The sequence below is a fragment of the Mandrillus leucophaeus genome, unplaced genomic scaffold (genome assembly GCF_000951045.1).
Source record: "Mandrillus leucophaeus isolate KB7577 unplaced genomic scaffold, Mleu.le_1.0 Scaffold113, whole genome shotgun sequence".
NCBI lineage: Eukaryota > Metazoa > Chordata > Mammalia > Primates > Cercopithecidae > Mandrillus > Mandrillus leucophaeus.
Window position 1 is genome coordinate 3,842,073 of NW_012099543.1, and position 19,812 is coordinate 3,861,884.

The 19,812-nt window shown below is 40.4% G+C and overlaps 1 pseudogene across 1 annotated transcript; it reads right to left on the bottom strand.

The window, feature by feature from the left end:
• Positions 1–6,530: 6,530 nt before the first annotated feature.
• On the bottom strand, positions 6,531–8,077 carry LOC105550397 (annotated as a pseudogene). Its single transcript, XR_001007707.1, has 2 exons — positions 8,054–8,077; positions 6,531–7,931 (listed from the first exon to the last, which is right to left on the bottom strand). The product of XR_001007707.1 is annotated as a citrate synthase, mitochondrial-like (transcript).
• Between the last annotated feature and the right edge of the window lie 11,735 nt (positions 8,078–19,812).

Here is a 19,812-nt window from a genome sequence, read left to right on the forward strand (position 1 = left end):
CCGGGAGGCGGAGCTTGCAGTGAGCTGAGATCCGGCCACTGCACTCCAGCCTGGGCGGCAGAGCGAGACTCCGTCTCAAAAAATAAAAAATAAAAAATAAAAAATAAAAAAAATAATTGTATCTGCAAAGGCCCTATTTCCAAATAAGATCACATTCATAGGTACCAAGAGTAAGGATTTCAACATATCATTGAGAGGATACATTTCAACCCACAGTGCCTTGAAAGATAGAAGTGAGAGAAAAATCCTCCCACTGGGGATGGCTGTAAACAGTGCACTTGGTCATCTAGGTAGGGTGTAGAGGGAGAAGTGGCTTAGGCCAGGAATATACATAGACTCATATGCAAGGTGAATGATTTGGTTAGTTGGACAGGGGTCTGGAAGATCAGAGACAAAAGCATACGGGGAAAAGACATGGGAATGGAGCATGGTAGTAGCTCAGTGAGGATTACAAAGACTCAGCCCCTTCGTCTCAATTTAGCAACAATTTTAAATGGCCAGCCTCATTGCAAATTATAGATATACAAAGGGATTTGGAGAGAAGAGGACTGATTTGGGATGTTACAGGAGTTCAGCATAGAGGTCTGGCTAGCACCCAGCACCTGAATGAGTGCTAGGCATGGTAAAAGTACTTGATAAATGTAAAGGGTGAATAAATGACTGCTAAGTTTTGGCTCCTGCTACTGACTACATTGTGGTGCCATTTATTGAACTGGGGAAGACTGAGGGAGAAATTGCTTTGGTGAGGGGACAGAGCAATCAAGACAGTTTTTCCCATGCTGAAGCTTTCTTTCTGCAGGCTTTCTCTTGTGCCTCAAGAGCTGCTGGCCACAAGCACGAACAAATTAAAATACTGGGGATACACCTTTCAACCCATGGAAGGAGTATGTGATGGCTGGTGGACGAATGCCTCCGCCTCTCCCTCCCTGCTGGTGGAGTAATTCTGAGGCATGGTTCAGCTTTCTCAGAGAATCCCCAGTGAGAATGAGCGCCATTTGAACACAGTGGCGGCCAGCTTAACAAAGCCTTTACTGGCTTTTTCATTACCCCACCTCTCTTTCACTCACTTCCTCACTTGTGTTTCCTGAAATCCCCTTCCAAATAAATGCTCACCTTGGGCTTGTAGAGGATACACAAACTAAGGCAAACAATAATGATGAGAACGGCAGGCCTTGGGTCTACAGATCATCTTTGTCTAAAGTTCTCTCCCTAGTCTCTCCATCCAAGTTCTTAACATTCTTTAAAACTCAGTTCAAATCTCACTCTTCATGTAACACCTCTAATTTCAAGTGACTCCTTAGTGCTAAGTAGCAATTCTAATTTTCTCTAATCCACTTTTTTGCCTGCTCCTAGACAACTATTTCATAACTTTACCTCTTTCTCAAAACCTCAGAACTCTATTCAGCCACCGATTTGGATTGTTATGACTATCTGTTTGTGACTAGAGTCCATTTTGGCTGGAACTGGTTTGAACTGCAACACCATGTTCCTTATCCTCGATTTCTGTTGTTGAATTTACTTCCTCTGTTGTGAAGAAATGAGAATTAATCCGAATAGAATTCCTATACCCTCCCAACATAACATCTACCCACTTCCTGCATCTGGACCCATAACCCTGCTCTCTCCCCGCAACTCCATTAATATAAATGAACTGTCTTTGTTTCTGTGCAAAGCCACCTACTTCCCTTGGGCCCTGTACGCCATTCTTTCTTTATTATTCAGGACATCGCTCTAGCAATTGTCCCTTTTGTTTCTCCATCATCAAATTTTCCTTCTCTACTATATAATTCCCTCTAAATAATTTTTAGAGGGAATAAAACATTTTTATTTCTCACAATTTAAAAACAAAACAAAAAACGATCACATAACCCCATATTTCCCTCCAGTCACCACTCATTCCTCTGTTTTCCTTTTTTCAAAACTCTTTGAGAGTTGTATGTGTTTGCTATCTTTCATTACCTCTCCCTTCATTCTAAATTGTTTGCACTTTACAGAAGTTTTTATTTTCACTGTTAAACCAAAGCAGTTCCTACCAGGAACACAAACAGCCTTTATGAAGCTAAATTCAATGGTTGATCCTCAGTCTTCAGCTACTGGGTCACATGACATGATTAACACTTTCTTCTGGACACATTTTTCTCATGTGGCCTCTGGATCATCTCTCCTCATTCACAGTTCTAGTTCTCTTTTGTTTGTTCCTCCCAATGTCTCCGATCTCTAAGTAGAGTGTCTTATAACCTACCTTTGCTCTTCTCCTTTATATATCTGTTCCTTATCTTTCCTCTTTCCCCATTTTTTTTCTATCTGTCCCATCTTATCTGTTTTTGTGATCTTAAATGCTTTCTTTATGGAGATAAGACTCCCAAATTTGGATCTGCAATCTGGATCTCTTTCCTCAATTCCAGAATCATACATCCAACTGCTTAAATGCCATCTTCCCCTTGCTTTCAAATGACTTCACATTTATTAAAGTCCAACTATGAACTTCTGCTTTACATTAAAGATCTGCTCCTCCTCTTTTCTGTCTCAATAAATTCCAACCAATCCATTAGCAAACGCCATCAGCTCTACCTTCAAAAAATATATATAAAAACAACAACAGTGCGTGCCTCCTCCTCACCACTTCCACTGCCATGTCTATACTTTCACCCACCACAGGATGTTTGCACTGACTTTTTACAGGTCTCACTGCCTCTGCCCTTCACTCCTGGCAGCCTATACTCAATACATCCAAGGCCAGCATCATAGGCATATGACCCGTGCAGTCACACAGGGCCCCTCACTCACAACGACCCAGTGTTCGGTTTAATGCTGTGCTGTTGCCATCTTGAAATTCTTGATAATTTTTGAACAAAGAGCCTCACACTTTCATTTCTCACCAGGTCCTTCAAACTGTAGCCAGTCCCGAATGCACCCAACTGGGTCTTTTAAATCATAAACCAGATCATATCACATCTCTGCTCAAGACACTACAAAGGCTTCCAACCTCATTCAGAATAAAAGGCAAAAGCCCTACAATGGCCTCCAGGGACACATGTGACACCTCTCCCCACCTCTCACCTCTCTGATCTCATCTTCTATCACTCTGCCTTTTGCACATTCCTTGATGTTTCTCAAACACACTAAGAACACTTTCAACCTTAGGGCCCTTGCATAACTTTTTCTCCTGACTGCTGCACTCTTACTTGAACATTGCATGACTTGCTCTCATGTTTTCTTCAAGCTAAATTATAAGTGAAGCCTTCTCAGACTACTCTAAATAAAATAGAAATCAACATCAACCCCTTGGCACTCTGGTGCTTTCTACCCACTTTATCCGCTTTATTTATTTATTTATGACAGGGTCTCACTGTCACCCAGGCTGGAGTACAGTGGTGCGATCATGGCTCACTGCAGTCTCAAACTCCTGGGCTCAAGCAATCCTCCCACCTCAGCTTCCCAAGTAGCTGGGACTATAGGCATGAACCACCACGCCTGGCTATTTTTGTTGTTGTTGTTGAGGGAGGGTCTTACTATGTTGCCCAGGTTGGTCTCAATCTCCTGAGCTCAGGTAATCCTCCCACCTCAGCCTCCCAAAGTACTGGGATCACAGGCGTGAACCACCCACCCGCATGCCCAGCTCACCTGCTTTATTTTTCACCTTATACCTATCACAAGCTGACATTCATTCTTACTTAATTACTTACATATAGCCTGTATGCCTCTGCAAATCTAAAATGTAAGCTTCCCAATCTCGGGGATATTGCACTGTTCTTTGTGATATTTCTCTCACCTGGGGCACTGCATATCACATAGTATTTGTTGAATGAATGAATGAATGAATGAATGAATGAATGAATGCACACATCATATTGAGAGGCAGGCAGCATTGCTTCCATGCCCATGTTGTGTATACACTTCAGGTAAGCTAATAGCAGTGAAACTGATGTCACTTCTCAAGTATCTTGAAAGTATCAGAGAGAAAGTGTTTCAAAAGAGCAAAGGAGTGACTCTAGTCCAACTGAAGACACAGCCATTCATGTGACAATTGTCTTCTATTTCTTTGTGAGCTGCTGTACTGCTGCCTCATGAACATCTTTAACTTTTCTACTGTTACTTAATGTTTTTACACGCTGAAATATGATTTCCTCAACCCCAAGGCTCTCCCTGTAGATAGAAAATTCTCCCTTATGACCCAGAAGAGCACACTCTGGGTCTACTCACTCTGTCAATGTGGGATGATTAGTTGGTTGTCAACACCACAAGACTCTCCTCATCTGATGGATGTAGATGTACCAGAGTGTCAAACTTTCAGAGGAAGAGCCAGAAATGTTCATCGAGAATACATTTGTGCTGTTTAGTTAAAGCTCTCTGCAATGGATGCATTGCTGGTGCTCTGCTCAGTTCCTCTTTACCTGCTTCTGCACTCATGCTGTGATGGGAGCTGTGAGTACTGATGGATGCCCCCTTCTCCTGAGAATTGCTCTCGGCCAGTGCTAGCACAGGAAGCTCTACCTCTTTCCCTTCTCACCAAACCCTGGGCCAAGGACTAATCGACCCAGGTAGGGCAACCCCATGCCTTGGGATGGTATTAACCCTGTGGTGCAATTTGTGCTCCAGAGCTTCCCCAGGGGTGAGACGGAAGCACGTGTCCTGTTGTGTCCACAGCTACACTCAGCCTTTTTTGCTCACTCAATCCCCATTTTGGGCTATGTCTTCAGAAACTAAACCGAAGGCACTATCCAAAGATTACTTGTGTATTTCTTGTAGAAGCCCCTTCCACTCACACACATATACCTTCCTTAAATAGATTCCTATGACCTACCAGATGAAGCCCAGGCTTCTTATCTGCACATTAGGTCTTTGCATGGTCAGTCAGGTCTCTGTCTTTCAAGATTTATTTTTCACTATCATACACCATATTAACCTACTCAGGGCTGACTATTTTACATTCTCTCCCAGCCCTGCACATTCTTTGCAAAGGCCTCCCCTGCCTTGCCTGAATGATGAACACTCTATTCCTTATTCAAGACTCTAATAGCACTTCCCCGTGAAGGCTCCTCAGATTCCTCTAGGCTCAGTAGGTGCCACTCCTCAGTTCCCTACAGCATATGGTGTCAATGACAACAGTGATATGCTTGTCTGATTCCTCCACTTAACTGTGAACTTTTTGCTGTTGTTAATAAAGATGTTTATTTTGCATTTTATACAGAACAGCCTGAAGTCTGCCTCATGACTTGATGGTTACCCAGGGATTTACGTGTGTCCAACTGAACACCATGGTTCTGGGATTGGGGATCCACACAAACAAAGGCAGGAGTTTGGAGGGAAGAAGGGGGCACAGCAGGAGTGTATCTCAAGCCCACCTCAAAGGCAGCAGAGCATTCCGAGTTGCTGAAAACCTGTGCAAATGGGGCCTCTAAAACAAACATTGTACTGTGAGCTCTTGGGGAAGGTACAGGAAAAGGATGTTGATAAATAAGGGGGCATTTTCTCGAGGCAGCGGATGAGGAGGGAGGCTTACTATTTTTAATGCCCTCAGCCCCAGGACATGATAATCAGAGGAGATCACGTCCAATCTTGAATCAGTTCCCTGTTCAAAAAGTGGTGCTAATACCCCAGGGACCAGACTCAGAAAATACCATGCTGGTCATTCCTGAGTCCCTGTTCTATGCCCCACAACATATTAGAAGGGTAAGGGAAAGTCAGAGGGTAGTGGCTTGTGTTCTGTGGAAGTGAAAAACCTTAGTTCATATTAAGCACTGATAAAACCCAATCACTGGGACCACAGATCTGTTGAGAGGTTTCTGGTAGGGACCAAGAGTAGGAGGTCCAGAACATCCTCAGCTCGAGATACAACAGGTGTGGAAAGTCTGGGAGGAGGTGAGTATTAAAGTAATGGGAAATAGAACACTCCCAGGCCTTAATTTTAATTGGATAGTTTTAAAAATCGAAATAGAATCTAACGTTGGGTGCCAGTCACCACAAATGCCATGCCTTTATGGTCACTTGGTATCTTAAAGATTTGCCAAAGCATGCCTGTCTGGCTAACCAAAAGGTCTTTCTAGGAGGTGTTCGTGTGCACGAGAGAGTGCCAAGGGGCTTGGTACTGCTGACTATCCAGTGTGATTCCTATGGAAACAGAAGGGGCAGAGTCTTGGTTAGCTGGCTTGTTGAGGTTTGACAGAGAAGAAGCAAAAGCTCTAACGTGACTATACATTCTCTGCAACTGGCTTTGACCCAGAGAAAGAGGAGCCACATTCTCACTCTAGAGATACAGAGGGACCACACCTAAACCACAGCACATGCATTAGTTCTGGTCATCCTACAGTTGATGGGCAACTCATACTAGGCAGGGGAAGGGATCTGGTTAGGGAAGAAGGGATCATTTTTCATTTTTTAAACTCTGAATTATTATTTTAACCTCAAACATATTATCAGTGCCTCAGATATAATTTAATCTTAAGTCTTTAAAGGCCCCCTGAAACAACAATATACATTTTTTAAGGTTTCCTCACTTTCTGATAGTCAGTTTCCCCCAGTATCCAGTTTTATCCTGACATAGAGTCCACAGACTTCATCAGACCACCTGTGCTCACGGACTTGGGTCTTTCTAGAGGGAAGTCTCGGGCTCAGCTCCAGATGAGCTGTGCCAGTACACCCAATGCCTGTGATGCCCCAAACAGGACCGCATAGCAATGTATCTCCGTCATGCTATAGTACAGGAGAGCACCCCACCATGCGCATCTACTTTGGGCCCAGGATTCTTGGCCTTACCCTAATCTCAGAGGATATTGGGCACAATCTTGTATAACTGAGCAACCAACTTAAACATGGGATCATTATGCGGTGTTTCAGAGCAAACTCTTGCTGACAGGTACACTGTGGCTCAGTCTTCCTTAGCACTGCATGGCCATAGCCTGGAACAACCCATCTCGAGTTGAAAGTAGTCTTGTAACTTCTCATCTGACACATCTTTGCCGACTTCCTTCTGTAGTTGTGTTAGCCAGACAGGCACTTCCTGATTTGCCAGTCCATGCAGAGGACCTGCCAGCCCGTTCATGGCTGCTGCAAAGGACAGGGTAGGGACAGGGTAGGTAGGGCACTGCCCGCCAAGTGGCTGCTATAAGCACTTACATTGCTGTGCTCATGGTCACTGTGGATGGTGAGCTACAGGTGCATGAGCTCAGTGAACTGAGCATCAGTATAGCCTAACATGTTGGTGAAACTGTGGGACCAGTCCAGCTTAGAGTCAGTGGCCCCAATACTGCTGCCCTCTCAGTAGAGATTTCGGTAGACCTTTGCTGCAACACAAGGTAGCTTTGTGATTAGATATACATGGTCTTCATAAATCAACTCCCAGTACTTGGTTCGGCTGGCACCCTCTGCATGTGCTCAGGGAAAGTTGTTTAGGGCTGCCATGGCTTCACGAGCTCAAACATGGGTATAGATTGGTGGGAACGTTGTCCAGCATGGTGACCACATGGGAAGGTAGAGCTGCCCTCTTTGCCCACTCTCTCGAGAGCCAAGATACCTGTACCTCTCTTGGGGTCTGTCCAGTTACCAGCAGCCAAAATAAGTCCCCTGGGTAGGGGTCCTTCCCCACCCTTAGCCTTGGGTAGCAGTTTTTGGTATTCAGGGATACTAAAGCCTTGGAAACAGAAACCCTCATGAGGATCAAGAACGGATGTTTTATACACCAGTCCCTTAATGCCTCTCATGTCGCCATACATTGCTTCTGCAGTGATTTGGCCCACCACCTTCTTGCCATGTCGCTGCCTGAAGGTCTTAATTCTGGCCTGCTCCTTAACTATCAGGTCAGCCAATAAGTCTTTCAAATTCTTGGAGGAAGCACTGGCATGCCAGGCAGCAGAACAAGACAAGATGCACTGTTGCTTCCCAAGAGCCTGGCAGCTGCACTGGGTAAAAACATGGTGAGTGACCTCTGCGATCTGGTGGAGAGGGAAGAAGGGGAGAGAGCTGCGGCAGGAACAGGAACCACCACTACGGCACCAGAGACGGCAATGGGTGGACAAGGTTGAAAGGAGGCAGCTGAGGGAACGCGTAGATGAACCCGCAGCAGGTGCCCAGCTGGGGGTCCTCAGCAAGCCCCTGCCCACTGCCAACTATGAACTTATTAAAAGTGACTTTCCAATAGTTCTTAGCAGCATGTAGAGTAGAAGATGGAACAACGTATACCTTCAGAATGCACAGAGCCAATGCATTTTTGGATTACAAATAAATCAATTTAAGAACTATTGCTTCTGACAATGATTTGCAAATTGAGAAAATTCTGGAAAAATAGACATCCAACAAGTTAATAGTGATTATACCTAATGACAGGGTTACTGGTGGGGTTTTGTTTATTTGTATGTTCTTATTTGTTTCTTGTTTCCTATGTCAGCAAATTTTAAATAGCGTATGCAAAATGATGATCCCAATAATAAAAAATATTGTGTTTATTCATAAGAGTTAATGTTTATAGAAAGGAAAAGATGAGAATGTTTTTGGACAGATTAGGATTTAAACAAAAATGTTAAACAGAATACAAAATACGTTTTTTCTCCTGTTGTCTAGCTTTTGTGCAGTGAACACATGTTGCTTTTATAATAAGAAATATACATTTTAAGTTTCAAAATTACTTAGAAAGATTTTGTAAACAACCTAAAAGAAAATAAATGTGTTTGGTGCATCCATTTCTGAGTTTACAGTAGTGTTGAATAGCCCAGCCAAACAACACATGACCTGAATCGAATACAAGTTTACTTGACTCACTCACTATTCCAGAAGGGTGACCACATTCTTTTGTGTTACTACATGTCATCAGTGCCTGTAAGAGACAGAAGTCTTTGAATGGTGTTAAGGTTTTTCATTGGTTTTCTTGTATTCTTAACATTTTATGGTCAAGGTCTTTTGATGTGGGTTTATCCCATAATACTTGTGATAAATGAAAATAGATGAACATGGAAGGAAAAACAGGAATGAATTGAGAAAAATCACATCATTCCAGGTAGTCTGTCTCTCCAAAAAAAATCATCAAACTAAACCACATGGTATTAAAATTCATTCCTAAATTCTCAGCACAAATAAACATCTGACTCTTTTTTCTTGGAGAGGAAAGCAATGAAAGTGATGACAATATTTAAGATGAGATATCATCTTAGCTTTACATATTCTATGTTGAGAAGTCTTTTCTTTAAAAATTAATTTGTCCGAACAGCTTTCACCTTTTCCTCTCTATAAAATATTATTTAGGCCAGGCGTGGTGGCTCACGTCTATAATCCCAGCACTTTGGGAGGTCGAGGCAGGCGGATCACTTGAGGTCAGGAGTTTGAGACCAGCCTGGCCAACATGGCGAAACCCCGTCTCTACTAAATATATTTTTAAAAATTAGCTGGGCATGGTGGCACATGCCTGCAATCTCAGCTACTTGGGAGGCTAAGGCACGAAAATTGCTTGAACCCAGGGGATGGAGGTTGCAGTGAGCCAAGACTGTGCCACTGCACTCCAGCCTGGGAGACAGAGCAAGACTCTGTCTCAAAAATAAATAAATAAATGCATACATATTATTTAATTATCAGTTCACTATTTAAGGGATACAATACTGTGTTTTCATTTTTGGAATCATAATTTTATATATTGTTATTCAAGTTCACTAATAATTTAGAGATTTTCTGCATGTTTTAAGGGATAATATGATAGGAAGGGTGAGCTACATATTTTGATTCCATAATTTTAAAAAATTTGTTTGGTAAGGCGTACTCAAATGAACTGTAATGACACCTTATTTCCGCAGTGCCTTTCATCTGAAGATCTCAAAATATCCAACATTTTGAACACATTATTAAACTATTCTCACTGTGACAAAAGTACTATATTTTAGAAATATTTAAATTTTTCCATTCTTTATCCTCCCTAGATGTGTTGATGCCTTTGGAATTTTCAAAGAAAATGTTGTTCATATTTAATAGGCAATTTGGAAAATATTTTATAATGTAACTTAGTTTCTACAGCAGCACACAAAGTATATGGGGGGATATTCTTAGCTCAACAAGCATAACAAAACAAACAAAAAAAAGGATTAAAACTACCTGTAATTCCAGCACTTTGGGAGGCCAAGGCAGGAGGATTGCTTGAGGCCAGGAGTTCAAGACCACCTTGGGATAACATAGCAAGATCTTGTCTCTACAAAAAAATAAAATAAAATAAAAATTAACTGGGTGTGGTGGAACATGCCTGTAGTCTTAGCTACTCAAGAGGCTGAGGTGGGAGGATTGCTTGAGCCCAGGAGTCTGAGATTACAGTGAACTGTGATCATCAGGTCACTGGACTTCAACCTGGGTGGCAGAGAGAGACCCTGACTCTAAAATAAAAATAAAAATAAAAGTACCTGTAATATTTTGAATATCTATTATGCACCAGGCCCTATGCCAGGCATGCTACATTTGATATCTTAAAACCTCAGCCAGGCGCAGTGGCTCATGCCTATAATTCCAGCACTTTGGAAGGCCGAGGTGGATGGATCACGAGGTCAGGAGATCGAGACCATCCTGGCTAACACGGTGAAACCCCATCTCTACTAAAAATACAAACAATTAGCCAGGCATGGTGGCTGGCGCCTGTAGTCCCAGCTACTCGGGAGGCTGAGGCAGGAGAATGGCGTGAACCCGTAAGGCGGAGCTTGCAGTGAGCCGAAATCGCCCCACTGCACTCCAGTCTGGGCAACAGAGCGAGAGTCTGTCTCAAAAAAAAAAAACAAAACAAAAAACAACCTTACAGAATCCTTCCTGATTGCTCCACAGTTAGATAAACATGGAGGAGAGAGTGGAAGAGGGTTTCATTCCAATTTTTCTTTGCCTCTTTCATTTATTAATCATTCCAACTATTGGTAATTTTTTAAAAAGTTAGATTCAGAAGCAAGAATTAAGAATACTGATAGATTCTTCATGACAGTTTATGTCTTTATTTTTTTTATTGAGACAGGGTCTCACTCTGCCACTCAAGTTGGAGTGCAGTAGTGCAATTACAGCTCACTGCAGCCTCAACCTCCTGGACTCAAGTGATCCTCCTGCCTAAGCCTCCCGAGGAGCTGGGACTACGTGTATGTACCATCACGCTTGGCTAATTTTTGTAGAGATGGGGTTTCACCATGTTGCCCAGGCTGGTCTTGAACTCTTGGGCTCAAGTGATCACCTGTCCCACCCTCCCAAAATGCTGGGATTACAGGCATGAGCCACCTGGCCCGGCCAACAGTTTATATCTTTTTTTTTTTTTTTTTTTTGAGATGGAGTCTTGCTCTGTTGCCCAGGCTGGAGTGCAACGGCATGATCTTGGCTTACTGCAATCTCCACCTCCAGGGATCAAGCAATTCTCCTGTCTCAGCCTCCTGAGTAACTGGGATTACAGGCGCATGCCACCGCGCCTGGCTAATTTTTGTATTTTTAGTAGAGACAGGTTTCACCATGTTGGTCAGGCTGGTCTCGAACTCCTGACTTCGTGATCCACCCACCTTGGCCTCCCAAAGTGCTGAGATTACAGGAGTGAGCCACCGTGCCCAGCCCAGTTTATATCTTCAATGTGAGTGGTGAGATGACGTGAAGATAGTGGGTTTATTTAGGTGACTCATGGTCCTGATGTTATAGGTTAGAGCAGTATTTCCCAAGCACATCCCATATACCACTGCTAGTCCTCGACACAACTTTAGGTTAACATTTGAACATTTTACTAGCTATATAGTTTTAACATTTTAACAGTTACTTTTTTTTTTTTAAAGACAGTGTCTTGCTTTGACAAGACACCTAGGTTGGAGTACAATGGCAGGATCTCAGCTCACTGCAGCCCTGACTTCCCAGGTTCAAGTGATCCTCCCTCCTCAGCCTCCCAAGTAGCTGGGACCACAGGTGCACACCACCAGGCCTGGCTACTTTTTTTTTTGTATTTTTTGTAGAGATGGTGTTTCACCATGTTGCCCAAACTGGTCTCAATCTCCTGGGCTCAAGTGGTCCACCCACATTGGTGTCCCAAAGTGCTGGGGTTACAGGCATGAGCCACTGTGCCTAGCCAATATTTTTAACATCTATCCGGAAACAAACTAGCAGAATAAACTTTATTTTTCTTTTTATTTTTTTTTTGAGACAGAGTCTCGCTCTGTCGCCCAGGCTGGAGTGCAGTAGCACGATCTTGGCTCAGTGCAAGCTCCGCCTCCCGGGTTCACGTAACACTAACAGGTGATTCAGTCATTAATAAAGTTTTACAGCTTTCAACACGAGTGCTCTTATTTGTTAGAAATGTCTTCTATTATGTCTAGGAATATTTTTAAACCTCTTAACCATAATTTAAAAATAGTGGCTTACACCTGTAATCCCAGCACTTTGAGAGGCTGAGGCAGGCGGGTGACTTGAGGTCAGGAGTTCGAGACCAGCCTGGCCAATATGGTGAAACTCTAGCTCTACAAAATATAAAAAATAAAAAAAATTAGCCAGGCATGGTGGCAGGCGTCTGTAATCCCAACTATTTGGGAGGCTGAGGCAGGAGAATTACAGAGGACATAGTGAGCCGAGATTGTGCCACTGCACTCCTTCAGCCTGGAGGACAGAATGAGACTCTGTCTCAAAAAAAAAAAAAAAAAAAAAAAAAAAACCAGAAGGATCATTTTTTTTTTTTTAAAAAAAGAGTCCTTCAAAACCACAATGTTATACCATCTCATACGAGTCAGAATGGCTACTATTAAAATTTTAAAATAACAGATACTGGCGAGGTTGTATCATTTATAAATGGTATTACTTGCCATAAGGCCAAAATATGTAATGCCATGGACTAATTTTGGTTACTTATGCGGACCCATGAATGGATCGAAGTGTCAATAATTAAAATGTCTGCCTTGGATGTAAGGATACTGTGAGTATACAAATGACCACTATATTTTCTCATATATTGAATTTCCAGTCTCATCATCATGTATTTCTTAGTGATATATCAATTCAGCACTTCTAGAAGTCAAATGTACATACATATTATCATGAACTATAATCCAGATTGAACTTTTTTAAAATTTAACTTTTAAGTTCAGGGGTACACGTGGAAGTTTGTTATATGGGTAAACTTGTGTCATAGGGGCTTTGTTGTACAGATTATTTTGCAACCCAGGTATTAAGCCAAGTACCCATTAGTTATTTTTCCTGATCCTCTCTCTCCTCCCACCCTTCACCCTCCACTTTCCTATAGGCCCCAGTGTGTGTTGTTCTCCTCTATGTGTCCATGTATTCTTGTCATTTAGCTCCTACTTATAAGTGATAATATGTGGTGTTTGGTTTTCTGTTCCTGTGTTAGTTTGCTAAGGATAATGGCCTCCAGCTCCATCCACATTCCTGCAAAGGACACGATTGTTCTTTTTGATAGCTGCATAGTATTCTATGGAGTATTTATACCACATTTTCTTTATCCAGTCTACCACTGATCAGCACTTAGGTTGATTCTATGTCTTTGCTATTGTGAATAGTGCTGCAGTGAACATACACATGCATGTGTCTTTACAGCAGAACAATTTATATTCCTTTGGGGATATGCCCACTAATGAGATTGCTAGGTGAAATGGTATTTCTGTTTTCAGGCCTTTGAGGAATTTCCACACTGTCTTTTACAATGGTTGAATTAATTTACACTCCTACCAACGGTATATAAGCATTCCTTTTTCTCTGCAACCTTGCCAGAATTTGTTATTTTTCGACTTTTTAATAATAGCAGTTCTGACTGGTGTGAGCTGGTATTGCATCGTGGTTTTGAAGAACTGTTTTAAAAAAAAAAAGGATTCTATTTTGATTAAGAGGTTTAAAAACTTTCTGGACATAATAGAAGAGATTTATAACAAATATGAGCACTAGTGTTGATCGTGGCAAAACTTAATTAATGACTGAATCATCTGTTTGTGTTATAAAATGCAAGCTTCAACAAAAATAACGGTACACAAAAATGATAAAAATAGTTTGAAATTTGCAATTTAATTGCCAGCTGAGAGTGAACCTATTTCATTGTAGGCTGTGTCTCAAAATACTGGTGTCATTTGACACACACAAAGAACATTATGAGAAACTTATTAAAATTTCTGAGGCAAAGTAGAAGAATATTCAGGCATCCTAAGAACTAACATTGTGTGTAATATGGATAAGAACACAAAAGTTGGAGAAACCTTTCCTATGTTGCTGTAAAATAATTGATGAAACACATATAATCCTACAGGCAAATAAATGCAAAAGCAGTGACTGGGGACAAAGCAAGTAAAATGATTGATAAAGTGCCTCTGTCAAATAAGAGTCTATTTCGGAATTGCAGCTATGAACAGAAAGTAAGTTAAGGATCAATTATTATTCAGAGAATGACAGTCAATAAATTTCTCTGAAAACTGATGAATCTACCAGTATTGTACAGTCAGAAAATCTTTGGTAATTATCTGACATGATCTGAGTAAAGTGATATATAAAAAACTTTTCTCAGCCAAATTGTACATTGGAAGTAATATTTTTAAATGTATTGATTATTTCAGGTAATCAATAGCAATGATAAGAAGTGATATTGAGGCAGGAAATAAGCTCTGCAGACAGGGAATCTAAAGAATTCCTAGAACTAAATTAAACTGAAAAACCCCAACCTTCTAAACCCAAGTATTAATAAAGAACTTTGTAACTTCACTTCAGCTATGGCAGGAAACATCCTCTTCATTTGCATAGGACACACACCAAGTAAATAACTTTGTAACTTCACTTCATCTTCTTCATTTACATAGGGCATACACCAAGTAACCAATGGGAAATCTCTAAAGGGTATTTAAACCCTAGACAATTCTGTAACCAGTGCTCTTGAGCTGCTTGCTCAAGCCGTCTCCCACCCTGTGGAATGCGCTTTTGTTTTCAATAAATCTCTGCTTTTGTTGCTTCATTCTTTCCTTGCTTTGTTTGTGTGTTTTGTCCAATTCTTTGTTCAAAATGCCAAGAACCTGGACACCTTCCACTGGTAAGAGTATGAGCAGGAATTCCACTCTGAGGTATCTACCCACAAGACCTGGAAGTATGTCCACACACAGATTTGTACTCAAATGTTCCTAGCAGCATTATTCACAATATTCTGAAATTGTAAACACTCCAACATCCATCGACCTGAGAATGGATAAACTAAATGTGATCCTCATACAATGAAATACTATTCAGCAAGAAAAAGGAACAAAATATTGGTATTTGCTACAAAATGGCTGAACCTCAAATACATTATGCAACTTGAAAGAAACCAAATGCAAAAGAGTACACATTGTATGATTCCATTCATATGAAATGTTCAAGAAAAAGACAACTGTGTAGAGACAGAGAGCAGATCAGAGGTTTTCTGGAAACAAAGGTGGGAAACAGGACTGATTTCAGACAGCCTCAAGGGAAGTTAAGGGGAGGGGGTGATGGAAATGTTCTAAAACTGTATTGTAGTGATGGTTCAAAAACTCAAAACTCTGTAAATAAAGTTGCCCCAATGGAGTATCACAATCCCTAGCCAGCTCATTGACTCAACCATCTACCAAAGGAATGAGCAGGACCCCATGACGAAGGAGTCGAGACACAACGGTAGTAATTAACCAGTTCTTCCCTAAAGGAATCTGATTATTTATTCAGGTAAGTGTCCATGGGAGAAGGGTAAAACCCAGATCTTATGATGGTTGTTGAATACAGAGTCTGAGTCAGCTCTTATACCTGATACCAGCACTGAAATGTATAATGTGTGTGGATCAATGCTCCTCAAACTTCAACATTCATTGAATCACACAAAAAAAAGAGCTGTTAAAACAAATTCCTGAGCTCCTTGCCAACAAAGAGATTCTGGTTCAGCACAATTCTGAATTTCTAACAAGCTCCCAGGTGATGAAGACAATGAAGGTCCACAGATCACACTTTGGGTGGTGCTTGTCTACATGATATCCATATGGGAAATTTCCATTTAACCCACTCATATTCCAAGACAACTTTCCTCTTGAAAAGTTGCTTACAGGACATGCACATGAATCCTAAAATTACATAAAAATAAAAACATAACTCAGTAATGATATTCACATCAATGTACAAAGAAATTACATCACTACCTGCATTTAGTCAAGGATAATAATTCCTTTCACTCCTTAAATTTGTCTCAATTTTTTAGTTCAATCATTAGAACTCATTTTGTCTTGTAATTAAGAAAGATTATCAATTGTTTCCAATGAAATAGATGAATAAACACAATGTATTAATTTTTATTAATAACTATTATGATCCACTAGCAAAAGCATATGTTACATGGAGGACAGCTTTTTAAATGAAACTGAGTCCCACAAAAAATATCCTACCATCTATCAAATCAAATAATCACAGATCTATTATGATGATGGTTAAGAACAAAAATAGGCAATGTTTTTCAAATGCTGAAATAAACTCTAATCTAAGCAAACAACACACTACAAAACTCTACCTAAAATGGGCAGGAGAATCTCACCACAACTGGACATTGCTTTTAAATATTGTCAAACAATTATATGTTGTCTTTGTTCCCATCCTTCACTTTTATTGTATGAAACTTCATATTGATATCATCAATTACAATCCAACATTTCCTCTCAAGCACTGCCACTCAATAAAGTCAGGAATGTTATCACATCATGGGTAATTGCTGAATTATTGTTTTTAAAATAACATCTGTATGTGTATACTTTAAGCTGAAATATGTCAGCTCCATTGCCAGAAGTTGGTATTATTATAGCATATTTCAGAAATGTAGCAGCTTTCAAAATAATTTTTAAAAGCATTTTACTTTTATCACAGGAACTTCAGAGCATGCATGTGAGCTTGACAAAGCTACTATGCTTCCCAATGCCATATCATTTTTCAACATACTGTTGTTAGATTTACATCACTCAGAAAACTGGGGGGAGTACCTGTTTCTCTGGTCTTCTGTGTCCCTCTCTCTAGTAAACAAGATAATACCTGCCTCCTTGCTGAAATATTGTGAAGCTACAGGAGCTAACACTATCATAAATTTTCTGCCTAAAATTTTGTTTATAAATGTGCTAATAAGGAGAGAAGCTTTTGAATACAACATCAGTGCTGTAGATTTCCATGAAAGCTCATTTTGGTACAACTCTAATTGGGCTGAGTGGGTGAGTGAGTCACTCTTTTCAGTGCATTCCTGGGTGGTCTTGGGATACTGGTGTAGACCAGAAGAAGCACCGCTGCCTAGGGAGTGTAGCCAACTCAACCATTCCCACCCACTCCCAACTTGGCCTGACGTCCAAGAGCCTGTTATAAGAAGTGAAGGCCCCATAGAAAGAAGCCATTTTCGAATATTTTCTTGTCTCTCAACATTTCCACAAACTAACAAAACAAGGAAGAAACTCTTGAGCACGTTGCTGTTCGTCCACTGTTCACGTAAGATATAAATACACGACTCTGTAAAACAGTGCCTACTGTTAGAAGCCTTTTATACTTATTTTTGTTTTGTTTTTAAATAGGCAACTAATTGTATTATCCAGAAAACATAACTCAAATCCATTTGAGTGTCACTTTAACATTCCTGTTTCAGTAAAAGAACAAGTAGACAGAAAATGAGTACACATGTAGTAGAAGTGACCAACACCGTCAACCAAGTAGACCTAATAGACATTTTTGGAACATTTCACCTAAAAAGAGCAGAATACACTTTCTAGTCAGCTGTACAAAGGACCATTCACAGAGATAGGCCACATATAGGGCCACAGACAGGTCTCAATAAAATTAAAAAGATAGAAATCAGACAAGAGCGTGTTCTTTGACAACAATGCAATTTTACAAGTCAGTCACAAAAAATATGTGGAAATCACCAAATATGTGGAAATTAACACAATTCTAAACAATCCATGGGTCAAAACAAAAATATTGCAGGGAAAATTAGAAAATATTTTGAACTGAGTGAAAATTATATGTGCTGCCTATCCTTGATGGGATACGGTGTTCAAAGGAAAAAATATAGTTGCAACTGCTTTATATCAGCATGTAGATAGAATTAAAAAGCCAAAATTAATGGCCTATGCTTTTTGTTTTCAGAAAGAGAAAAAATGAAAAGCAAAGGGAAAGAAATACATTTGAGTGAAAGGGTATTTCCTGAAGAACCTGGGTTATGCCCCCAAATTGAAGAAAGAACAACAGGAACGAGGGCCCCTGTAGGGACAGGGCCTGAAACAAGAATTCAAACATTGCCAGTCCTGTCTGCTTTCTCTCTCTCTGTTTGCCCTATTTTATTCATCACTGCATAATGCCACTGCTCTCAGTTTTTTCATGTGGCAGGGAACATCCCACATTTTCACAGCTCCTGAACACATAGAAAAGATACGTTTTCTCTCCCAGCTTCTGATTAGAACACCCTAGAGAAGGACGCTGGCCAACCTGCTCTAGACCCGTGGCTGCCCCTGGCCAGGCCACAGCAACCACTCTGATTGGCTCAGTCTGGCTGGTTATCTACCCCTGTGACCAGGGCATTGGGTGTGTGATTATGGGATTGTCTGCCCCTGGCAAAACCACAGGGCACTTCCCCCAAAGAAGCAGAGTGGCAGGGTACAGAAACAGAACCACAATCATTTTGGCTTCAGAATAGCTCTCTTTGGTATCAGCCACAGGAAAGTTATTTTTCCCATTCATAAATGAGAAAACAGAATAAGACACAAATTAAGACACACACACAGTGGAAATAGATGGAGTCAAATCATATTCATGCTATTCAAACATCAGTTTTTAAGATTTTAATAAACATACCTTCCTTAGCAATCTGTTACTGATATAGGTAGATTTTCAGAAATTTTGTTTTAGGAAATATTGAGAATTTCAGACCTTAAAGTGGATTAATCAAATACTTACTTTTGGAGGGGTCAGGGAAGATAGGAGAAAATTTCCAGTACATTGTTCAACAGTCTGGGGATGTGTTAGTCAATATCCATAGTGACTCAGAATACAGAAGTGAGATGGTGTTTCAGCATCCTTTATCTCTGTGCACAATGGCTCTGCTTCTTACAGGTTCTGTTTCCAGAGAACAGGAAATATTCTGTGCTTTCTAGATTAACTCACACTTTCAGGTAGGACTTGGTATCTGAATTGACTATATCCCAGCTGAGCAGTCTACACCAAACTCTGATGTTGTCATTGGTTGTTTTGTTTTGTTTTTCAGTAAAAGAAACTTATTTAGCTGAGTTCAGATCTCTGACAAATGATCAGTAGCTATCTGGAAGTGCCTAATGGTCTAACATCTAAAACTTTGGTATTATGTATAAAATTTTTATTTTTAGTTAACTGGGTGGTTCAATGGCACAGATACAAATTGAGACATCATTACGAGCCAGGAAAAATATTTACTTTTTTTTCTGTGTATTTCTTGCAATCTAAATGAGACCAAGTTGTTTATGAGAAAAGAGGAATTCTAATAGCAACCAAAGGCAAAGCTTATTCAAAAACACTTCAGGCTTTAGAAAATTAAGTCAAATTAGGTGAATTATTAAACTTCATGCAAAAGTAAAAAAGCAAATATTAAATAAAAGTGTCTTAACTAATTGGGTATAAACCTGGTTGAAACCAATTTTTAGGGAAAGGCTTTGATTTGATGTAATTATAAACAGTCATGTAATCAAAGTATCACCAAAAGCTCACAAATCACCACTAAAGAACTTATTCATGTAACCAAACACCCCCTGTACCCCAATAACCTATGGGGAAAAAAAGCTTAATTCTGTAAATGTACATATACTTGAGTTTTTTCATAAGAATAATGCTACTAGTCTAGCCCAGGGTTAATACAGATATTTT